Here is an 11,381-nt window from a genome sequence, read left to right on the forward strand (position 1 = left end):
GCGCCACGCTGAGCCCTCGGAGGTGGGGTGGGGATGAGGGAGATAAAGCCCTGGAAAGAGCAGAGGCGTCACTGGGGGGGGGGGGGAGGATGAGTATTTGACGTCACTGGAGGAAAGCTCGTGGCCTCGAGGCAGAGAGGGGGGCGTGATTGACAAGGCGTGAGGGAAGGAGAGCCCTTTTCGATTTACCCCATGGATTTGAATGGTGATGGGCTCCTCTCCCGAGCAGGAGCGCAAAAGTTTTCCGTTTTCCTTGCTTATTGCCGGGACAGGAAAGGTGAGAGAGTTGAGGGTGGGGTAGGTGGAATATGGTTATAATACGTGCATGCCTTTCCTGGAGGCTAGGACAGCAAAGTAAGTAAGGCTTCCTAATTTCAGTGGGACCCTTTGGGATCTAAGGGTGTGTGTACTTCATAGTACTTAATTGAAGGGAACCTGGGCTAAGAGAAAAGATCACTAATTCCCCATCCCCCACCCCTTTCAGCTAAAGTTCAAACATAGCCCACCATAGCCAGGAGCTTTTCCCCTAATGGCAGAGCAAAGGTGGAACGCAAGTGTTCAGAATACCTCTCAGCACGCACGGAGTAATAAGCTGTTCCTCTGGTGACCGTCCTATGTTTGAAAGGCTGGAGGCAGGTCTTTTCCCCCTTTGTCTTTTGAAAATCACAGGCTGTCCACCTCTGTGCTTGTCTGGCAGGTCCACATAGGGCAGAGCTAGGAAATGTGTGATTTTCCGGATCTATATACTTATTTCAGCTCACTCTGAAATAAATCTGCTTAGTCTTTAAGGTTCCACCTTTGTGATGCTTCCAGATGATGCTGGACTACAGCTCCTGCCATCTGAAGGTAGTATAGCTTGTGGTGTGCGGTGTTGGGATTTGTAGTCCAACAACATTTGGAAGACAACATTCCCCCACCCACCACCCATCCCTGACATAGTTGGTTCCTCACCTTTTTGCTAAGGAAGAAAGATTGCACTCATTTAGATATTCCCTGCATGGGTCTTTGCATAGCATGTACTTTAGCCAGGGCAAGGTCACTGCATCAGCAAATAGCCACAGAGTAAAACATGTATGAAGTTGAATGAGCTGAAAATTAGGCAATCTAACAATTCAGGTAGTGGAGTCTGAATTTATAAGGACATAAGCAGTGTTAATGACAGGACCTTCCAGATGTTATCCATTCATGAGGTCTTTGTAAGTTTGAAACAACTTGACAACATGTAACAAAAACTCTGAGCATGATTAATTATGTATCCAAATATAGGCTTTATTTTGAATTTTAAAATGTGCTTTCTTTGTTTTCTTACAATACTGAATCTTGATTCCACCCACCAACCCACACAGATATTACCATGAACATGTTGGCTGCAAAATTTAGTACATGTGATAGGAAAGGAGCCAGACCTGTATCTGTGTGCCTTCAAAAAACCAGGATTACAGTTTGACATGCATGTATAAAATGTTGCTCATACACATTTATTTAAAGGAAATGAATCAATATCTAAATAAGAATGTGCTTCTTTTTGCAGATGAATGAAAAGATCAAGAGAGTTCCAAGGCATCCCCCACAATTATTCATTTTTAATGAAGAAAATTCATCTTGCAAATTAAGATGTATGCATCAAAGCCTAACTTATTCAAAATCAATGACATTAAGAAATATTAACTAGTTTGCTTTTCAGTGATTAGGTCTGAATATAGTTGTGGATTTGTGTTTTTTTAAAGGGAATATACAGCTGTCGATGCTGAAGCATCCAAGACAATCTCACTAATATCGTTACATAAATAACAAAACAAAAATCAAGCTATCTCTGGAGGCAAAAAATGTTGAAACTGAGGGTGTCCTACTTTGAGCACATCATGAGAAGGCAGGATTCTCCAGAAAAGACATAATTGTGCGCACATGAATCAAGCAGATAAAGAATGCAGACTTGAATGTGTTGACATTGTTGAGATTGGTTTTCAAGTAAGTATGCTTCTCTTTGTTCATAGGATTTTTAAAAAATATAAGAGACATGTAATTTTGCATATGATGAAATACAGATATGTAGAATGGTACACAACCATTCAAAGCTGCTATATTGACCAAAATGAGCTATAAATACAGGCCATACCATTTCTGTGGAAAAAAAACCCAGTAACATGAGATGTTATTGTGAAGGACCAGTTGCATTTTAAACCTGATGTGCCAATAGGAGTTGAAATGGACTGTAATTTTTCTTTCTTTCTCACCATCCCTCTTGTAATGAAGAAAATGTAGGATTTGTAGGGCTTTTTAAAGGTAGAGTATCATCATGTTTCTTTACATACCAGGTAGATTTAAAGCTTTGGCTTTTCCACATGAAATTAAATGATATCACATGAGAAATATTCTATTACAGTTTGCTGAAACAACAGTGCATAATCTTATTCAAATATAATTATAGCATCCAGGAACTTCCACATCACATTTAAAGTTTGCAGAAGATTTAGTACAAATATCTCATGTTGGTTTGAAATGTACCTCTTCCAGTGGGGGGGGGGGGGGGGAATTACGCTCTCTGAATTTTAACTGTAGTTTGTGGTTCTGTATCTCCTGGAGTTCCATATCTTGTATGTTGGAAATTAAAAAGGAAACCTAACATTATTATTAGTTCTATTGGACATAAAAGAAGATTGGGGAGACAGAGTAATGAGTCATCCATTATATACTGCAAGAGCTATGCAGCTAACTGCAAAGAAATATTAAACCTCTGAATCATTTTCAGTCTGCCAGACCATGGAAACCTGGCAGTTTATGTATAGATGTAAGAAAATGTTTCTCTCTACATGTGATTCTTACATGTGGGGAAATCTGAGCCTGGTTGAGTTTGAGCCACCAGAAAAGAGTTATAAGGCAATCATTTTAGCATATTTTAATGAATGAGGTCATTTTTAAACAGGCTGTACAAACAAAATCCAATTATAACATTCAAACAACTATTATTAAGTTCTATTATATGTGAAGTGAGCTACACTTAGTTCATTGTTTATATTAGAGTTCTGTGAGACAGGTCATTAACTGCTTCATTTTACAAAGGAGGAATGAGAGGTAGAATTTATGGGGCAAGATAAATAACACTCTTTAGTGTATATTATATTCCCAGTATTACACAAAATAATAAAACTATTAATTTTAATAGCCAGTTTCATCAAAACTATATAGTGCTAGTCACACTTCATCCAAGTTAGAGGAGATCCAGTGAAATTCAATGGAATTTGTTAATGACATGACTTACTGAAATTCCATTGATTTTGCTGTGTCTAGATCCAGCGCAGAAGCAGTGAGGGCAATCTCGAAGGAAACTTAGTGAAAACAAGAAATACATTTTATTTCCACAGTGGGAGCTACATTAAAGGAAGGGGTGCATAGCTTGAAGGTATGACACATTCTTTCTAACAAGAACATCCCAGGGGCAACCCCTGGCACCTCCAAGTAGGACCAGAAGAAACCACTGTCTGAAACTGGCTACAAATCAGTGCAAGACAGTACTGACCAGGATGGATGAGATCTACAATAAGGCAGCTCACAGCTCATAGCTAAGAGAGCTAGGGAAAGTAACTTTTCCAAGCCCTGAATTCTAACAATTATGCCATATTGAAAATGTAGCTGCCTGTCTTTGTGTCTCTGCTCCTAAAATTCCAGAAACATGAGGTTGGCTGCCGTTGAACACATGGTAGGATCTAACATGAATATTGACATGATTCAGCAAGGAAACTCTTATATTCATCTGATGTTATAATTCTAAGCACTTCACTCGATGGTAGAGAACACGCAGAGATGTACAAGATGAGAAACACCTGTGAAGAAGAGAAGAAACAGTAGAGGTGGGAAACGTGTGTACCTTTTTTTTTTATAACTATTCCACACAGAACCAAACAGCCAGTGTGACTATTGCTGGCTATGGGATTCTGAGAACTGTGGTCCATCCCTCCCATAGGCCAGGTCTACTTTCTGTGCATTAAAGGAATGTTGTGCCTGTTCCCCACTCTTCACGTCCCACTGACAGCCCATCCCTGTTCTAACCTTCCTGCCAGAGTATCCTGACTAGTGGAACAGCTCTGCTCCTGTTGTGTTCTCTGAGATGTAGCTCTCATCAAAGTAGCATATCTGGTTTTCTGCCAATAGAGTAGAGCTCCTGCCACGTCCTCCACTCGCAGGGCTTTTCAGGATTGCAGCCTTAAATAATATTTAATAATACATTTAATAATAAATACATTTAAGTGAAGAATGGAACAAAATTATCCATGGAAGCGTACTCAAGAGATATGGTACAGATAAATGTTAGAATTGCAGTCAGTTTTTATCTGCTTTGGTGAACAACCATCTGGCAAAAGTCTATAAAAACAGATTTTCAATAAACATGTTGAGAGGAGAGTCTTCCTTTAATTGAAAAAGAAAGACATCCTGTCCATACCAACCCATATACTTTCTGGCAAAGCCTTATATCTATCTATATATCTCTATATATCTATATCTGTATCTATATCTATATATCTATATATCTATATCTATATCTATATCTATATCTATATCTATATCTATCTATCTATCTATCTATCTATCTATCTATCTATCTATCATCTATCTATCTATCTATCTATCTACATACATACACACACACACGCAGTGTGTGTGTATGTGTGTGTGTATATAAAACATACAGTCTCCAGATTGCATGTTACATTAATGTAAAAATGAACAAAATACAAACAAAATCAATGAGATCCTGGATAATCATAAAGTCATTAACACTATATTTAGTTGCATGGTTCATTTCCACCAAATTAAAATAAGGAAATAATATGACATCTGGACAGTGTTAGTGGCTTCAGTTTGAGATGACTCAGTAGGTCAGCCAAAGATTCACTGATGACAGCCATGTTATGTTATTATGACAGAGTCTGTGGAAGTACAGCTGTGCCAGCCTGGCAACTCACTCCTTATCTTTGAGGTCCAAAATAGAAAGAGAGATGAATCATATTAACATATTAGGCCGCACTCTGTTGCCATAATGATATCCTAATAAAGGCAATCCTTGTGGATGGTATCAGCAAATTAATATGTATAGTTGTCTGCTGATTTGCAGTTCCATTTTAAGAACATTTGTACCATAATTCCACAGTGTTTTGATGCATTGCAAGAGAACTGAAATGTTTGTAAATGAAGGAGCAGCTCTCACATGAACATAATTGATACTGGATATATTTAAGGGGTGTCCTCTCACAACTATATTGCATAAATAAAGGGTGCTTATAAATTCAGCAAAAACCAAAGAAAAACCAAACCAAGCCAAACTCTGAGATAAAAGGACAATAAGTGGCAGCCTTATATCTTTAGTATCACTCATTCCTCTTTTTCTAAGCCTTTTTTTTTTTTTTTTTTGGCCACACGGGAATTCTTCCCCTTAAGAAGCAATGCCAGATGGCATTGTACCATCTGCTTTTCATGCCCTTATATTATGCAACTTGAGAATAATTTACCTGGAGGAAGAAAACAAGAGTCTGAACGGTATACAAGAGACCCTTTATTTACTCATTTATTGCCTTATACTCTGCTCTTCAGTTGAAATGATTGCCAGAATAGGTCAAATTTAAATGATGGAGGAGGGTGTGAGAAAAATATAGCCACATATTATATTCTTTACTCCATCTAGTGCTTGTTAATAGTCTTCCCCCCAAAATAAAGAGATGCTGCAGCCCCCTTTACTCATGGTACTATTTTTCACATCAGCTTGATATGTGAGCTAAGAAGCTGAGTTCTCCCACAGGAGGGGCACTTGAGAAAGTGATGCTACTTGCCTATGCCTATCAAAGCACTCAAGTCCTCCTACTCATTACAGACATTTTTGAATAGGGCGTGGCAAATGCTCTTGATAGAGAAATTGACCAATAAGTTCAGAATATACAGAGGAGAAATGAAGCACAGTCCATTTCTTTCATAACTTGGAAACTTTTATTAAAATACACTAGCAAAATAAATGAGAAGACACATGATTTAGGAAATAATCTAGATTGCTCAGATTGTTGGTCGGTAACTTTCTACAATGGAATGGGGATTCAAGATTAACTGTAATTTTGTTAAATGGTGTGAATAGCTGGTGTTTAGAATGTTAAAATATTTAGGAAGTAAGACAAATATTTAATTGTATTATTTGTTTGTAATGTCATTGATTGTCTAAAATAAAGCTTTGTTATTTTTTTTAAAAAAAGTCCTACTCCAACACACTCATCAGAACAGGATCTTGTGCATTGTTAGCATTGCCCCACTATTTAGTTATCTAAAGCACTGGTTCTTAACCTTGGGTTACTCAGTAGTTTTGGACTGCAACTCCCAGAAGCCTTCACCACCAACTGTGCTGGCTGAGGTTTCTGGGAGCTGAGGTTCAAAAACATCAGAGTAACAAAGGTTAAGAACCACTGATCTAAAGTCCCCAAAGATATGTTGTTAGGGTTAGAGCTATGTAAAGAATGTTTCCTACAACTACCTTTTACAGATTCCCTCTCTTCCTGGTCATTTCCATTATTTAATTTTCTAGGCTGTAAGCATCTTTCATCTCATCTTTTGTACTTTGCACTGTGACTATCAGTGGTTCTTTGTAACCTGCTGTTATGTATGCTGCCATTCCACAGGACCAGAGTCATTAGATAATCTTTCTGATATGGAAGTGCCCTAGATTTCACTCTTAGATATAAGTATTCGAACAAGAATGGGAATATTCTGTTTTTGTTTTTTTCAATGAGCTGGTTTTTCCCTCTTCCGGCTGTAATGACACGGAGATGGTTTCTAAGTTTAACACTGTCCCCATGATGCTTCAAATGACAATGGCAATAGGACTTATAGAGACTTTTATCAAATTCTAGGTCACAACACATAGCTCTGAATATCAGGCCAAGTGTATATGTTTTAAAAAATGAGTTGGACTGATAATACTATGATGCAATCTCATGGTTTTCCTTTCAGCCAAACAACTGCAAGCTGATGCCCACGAAGTGAATCTGACAATGGAAACTGAAATCCTCCAAGCCAAGCATCCTGGAAATTTTAACAATTGTATCTGGAACCACTGCTGCCCCCTAGGGCAGCTGTGGAACTTTGCAGGTGCCATGGTAACCACTGGTAGAAGCTCTGTTGTTAAACATTATTTGTTTTGATCGCTTCTCCTTGGTTGCATTTTACATTATTTGGTTGTATCATACTGGACAATTTGAAAAAAAAAATATTTTATCCATTAAAAAGCAACATCACTGCAGCATCAAACACTGGTTATCGGAAACATTAATGAAAGTATGGCATGTTCTAGCAAAATTGCTTTTCCGCAGAAAAAATATATTTAAAAATACTTATTTACAATGTTACTGAAATAACTGTTTGCTGACAACTCAAACTTTTTATCAAGAGCAGACATGAAAAGCAACTGGGAAAACTTCCTTGCTTATATAGCTTATGCGGCACCAAGCTGGTTTTACAACATATTTAAAACTATTACAAACATTATAATTCAAATAGAAACAACAATGGACTCTTTATTCTACAGGATGTAAGTATAAACAAACAGGCAATGTGTTGATTCTCAGTTGAAATAAACAGGAATGTAAATTCAAAACAAGAAGATGGTTGTTCTGTTAATTAAAACTCCACTAATTTTGTGTTGGGAGCTACCTTAAAAGCTTTTAGACCCTTACTGGTCTAAAAGAGTAGCAAATAAATGAAACTGCAAAAGATAATGTTATAGGTAATGCCAGCTAGTATTTCTATGAAGCACTAGTGTTGCAGTTGCTATTAATGATGCAAAGATTTGGAAAGTTCTGTTGAAGTGTTGAGCCAAAACAGGGTGTATCAATGAATGCAGGAGACAACAAGGCTATGTATACTGGGCCTACCACTATTTCTCTGTATTTGCCAGGTGTCCTCTTAACCATACCTTCCTTGTGTTGTCATGAAAGGCATGGGATACATTTGACTGCTATAAGAGACCCCTACATAGTTCAAAACCCTGAAGAAGCAAGCCCCTTCCTGACATTTCTCATCAATTCAGGAGGGTCATGAACAGAGCAGATGGAAATGGAAACTTTGGGAGTGGGACACTGTAATATACCCTCTATCCATGTTGAGGCATAATGCCTGGAAAATGCATAAACAGACACTATGATTATCTGGTTCAAGCTCCCTCATTAAGATAGCATTCTTGATTTTTTCAAACTGTGATTAAAACCAAGAAGTGCTGAAATAGCCCAAAAATTACCCTGTAAAACAGTGTTGAGCTTGATGGGTTTCAATTAAATCATGCTTAAGTGCTCTTGAAATTAAATGTATTTATGTGCACAGTTAATCAAGGAGAACAAACCTATCCATTTTGAAGGAAATCAACCCTGAGTGCTCACTGGAAGGACAGATCCTGAAGCTGAGGTTCCAATACTTTGGCCATCTCATGAGAAGAGAAGACTTCCTGGAAAAGACCCTGATGTTAGGAAAGTGTGAGGGCAAGAGGAGAAGGGGACGACAGAGGATGAGATGGTTGGACAGTGTCATCGAAGTGACCAACATGAATTTGGCCCAGCTCCGGGAGGCAGTGGAAGACAGGACGGCCTGGCGTGCTCTGGTCCATGGGGTCACAAAGAGTCGGACACAACTAAACGACTAAACAAACAAACAGACATTCTACCCTTCCTAGTATTATGATCACACGCAGTTACCAGAGTGCTGATTATGATACTGATCACTCCCTGGTATATAGTAGAGTAAAACTGTGAACAAAGAGATTGTATCACACGACAAAGGAAAAAAGACCACATATTGACATCAGCAAGACTCATGATCAAAGAAAAGTGGAGAATTTGCCCAAGCGCTTGAGGAAATCCTTCCAGGTTCAGAAGATGCAAATGCGCCTGAACGATGGGAACATTTCAAGAATGCTGTTTATAACACCACCTTGTCCACATTTGTCAAGAAGACCAAAAAGATGGCAGATTGGTTTGAAGCCTGTTTGGAGGAGCTGATGCCAGCCATTAAGGAAAAGAGGAGAGCTCTAGCAGCATACAAAGCCTGTCCTAGCGAGTACAACTTGCAGGTTCTTCGAGCTGCTTGTAGCAAAGTACAACAGGCCACCAGGAAATGTTCCAATGATTATTGGCTTCAGCTCTGCTCTCAGATACAGATAGCAGTGGACATGGGTAACATCAAAGGAATGTATGATGGTATCGGAATGTATGATGGTATCAAGCAGGATTTAAGTCCAATACAGAAGAAATCTGCTCCTTTGAAGTCCGCTACAGGTGTGATCATCCAGGACCAAGCACAGCAGATGGAATGCTGGGTGCAACACTACTCTGAGCTATATTCCAGAGAGAATGTAGTAACTGAAGAGGCATTAAATAATATTGAGTGCCTGCCTGTCTTGGAAGAGTTGGACATCAAACCAACCTTAGCAGAAATAAAAGTGGCCTTGGATTCCCTCACCTCTGGCAAGGCACCTGGGAAGGATAACATCCCTGTTGAAGTGTTGAAGTGCTGTAAAGAGATCATCACCACCGAGCTGTATGAAGTCTTTTGTCTTTGCTGGAGGGAAGATAGAGTACCACAGGACATGAAGGATGCAAACATCGTAACATTGTATAAGAACAAAGGAGATGGGGTGACTGCAATAACTACTGTGGCATCTCTGTGCCTGTGTTGTACTGAAGAGGCTCCAGGTGATTGCAGACAGAGTCTGTACAGAATCACAGTGTGGATTCCAAGCTAATAGATCCACCACTGACATGGTATTCTCCCTCAGACAGTTTCAGGAGATATGTAGGGAACAACGACAGCCACTCTTTGTGCTCTTCATAGATCTTACAAAGGCCTTTGATTTGGTTAGCAGGGACGGCCTTTTTAAAATACTTCCCAAGATTGGATATCCACCTCGACTCCTCAGCATCATCAGGTCCTTTCATGAGGGAATGAAGGCGGCTGTAGTTTTTGAAGACTCAACATCAGATCCCTTTGACATCCAAAGTGGAGTGAAACAGGTCTCTGTCCTCGCACCAACCCTGTTTGGGATCTTTTTTGCTGTCATGCTGAAGCACACCTTTGGAATTGCAACAGAAGGTGTCTATCTCCGGACTAGGTCAGATAAAAAGCTCTTTAATGTCTCTAGACTGAGAGCAAAGACCAAAGTCCAACTGAAATGCATGTGGGGCTTCCTCTTCGCTGATGTTGCAGCCGTTGTTGCCCACTCTGCTGAAGACCTCCAACAACTCATGAATCATTTTAGCAAGATCTGCCAAGACTTTGGATTAACAATCAGCCTGAAGAAAACACAAGTCATGGGCCAGGGCATGGACTCACCTCCCTCTATTACCATCTCCACACAAGAATTTGAGGTTTTCCATGACATTGTGTACCTTGGCTCAACGATCTCTGATACTCTCTCCCTAGATGTCGATCTGGATAAACGCATTGGCAAAGCAGCTACCATGTTCTTTAAACTCGCAAAGAGAGTATGACTTAATAAGAAGCTGATGACATATACCAAGATCCAGGTCTATAGAGCTTGTGTCATGAGTACACTCCTGTACTGCAGTGAGTCTTGAACCCTTTGTGCATGGCAGGAGAGGAAGCTGAACATGTCCCATATGCATTGTCTCTGACGCATTTTGGTATCACCTGGCAGGACAAAGTTCCAAATAGAGTAGTCCTAGAATGAGCTAGAATTGTTAGCATGTATACACTAGTGAAACAGTGATATCTATGTTGGCTCGAGCATGTTGTGAGAGTGGATGATGGTCGGATTCCAAAAGATGAATTAATGCAGGGAAATCACCCCAGAGGGAGATCACAGCTGCAATCCAAGGATATCTGCAAGTGGGATCTGAAGGCCTTAGGAATGGACCTCAACAGATGGGATACCTTGACATCTGAGTGTTCAGCCTGGAGGCAGGCGGTGCATCATGGCCTTTCGCATTTTGAAGAGACACTTGTCCAGCAGGCCAAGGCAAAGAGGCAGTCCCGAACCCATTAAAATCAAGAAGCTGGACAGGGGACAGATTGTATTTGTCTTCAGTGTGGAAAGGATTGTCACTCTCAAATTGGTCTTCTCAGCCACACTAGACGCTGTTCCAAGTCCTCCATTCAGAGCACGTTACCATAGTCTCTCAAGAGTGAAGGATGCCTAATCTGTCAATCTGGCTGTGGGCCAGTCAAACAGACATTGTAACTGATGTGAATTTTTTGTCTGTTTTTAGGTAAATGGTAACTAAGGGGAAGCAGCATCTAAACTGTGTGGGATGAGGAAAGGAGAGTTTATCCCTTTCTGTTTCCATTTGCAAAAAAATTGACATTGGCAAATTTTCTCTGAAATGCAAAGAGCAGCTTCAGAG

The 11,381-nt window shown here is 39.7% G+C and overlaps 1 long non-coding RNA gene across 2 annotated transcripts; it reads left to right on the forward strand.

The window, feature by feature from the left end:
* The first annotated feature begins 95 nt into the window (after positions 1 to 95).
* Positions 96 to 7,630, forward strand: LOC110080911 (uncharacterized). Of its 2 annotated transcripts, none has more exons than XR_013540886.1 (5): positions 96 to 277; positions 1,532 to 1,616; positions 1,728 to 1,968; positions 3,667 to 3,848; positions 6,985 to 7,630. It is a non-coding gene; the product is annotated as an uncharacterized LOC110080911 (long non-coding RNA). The 2 variants fall into 2 exon arrangements; XR_013540887.1 differs by having other exon boundaries at positions 3,771 to 3,848.
* The last annotated feature ends 3,751 nt before the right edge of the window (positions 7,631 to 11,381 follow it).

The sequence above is a fragment of the Pogona vitticeps genome, chromosome 1 (genome assembly GCF_051106095.1).
Source record: "Pogona vitticeps strain Pit_001003342236 chromosome 1, PviZW2.1, whole genome shotgun sequence".
NCBI classification, from domain to species: Eukaryota; Metazoa; Chordata; class Lepidosauria; order Squamata; family Agamidae; genus Pogona; species Pogona vitticeps.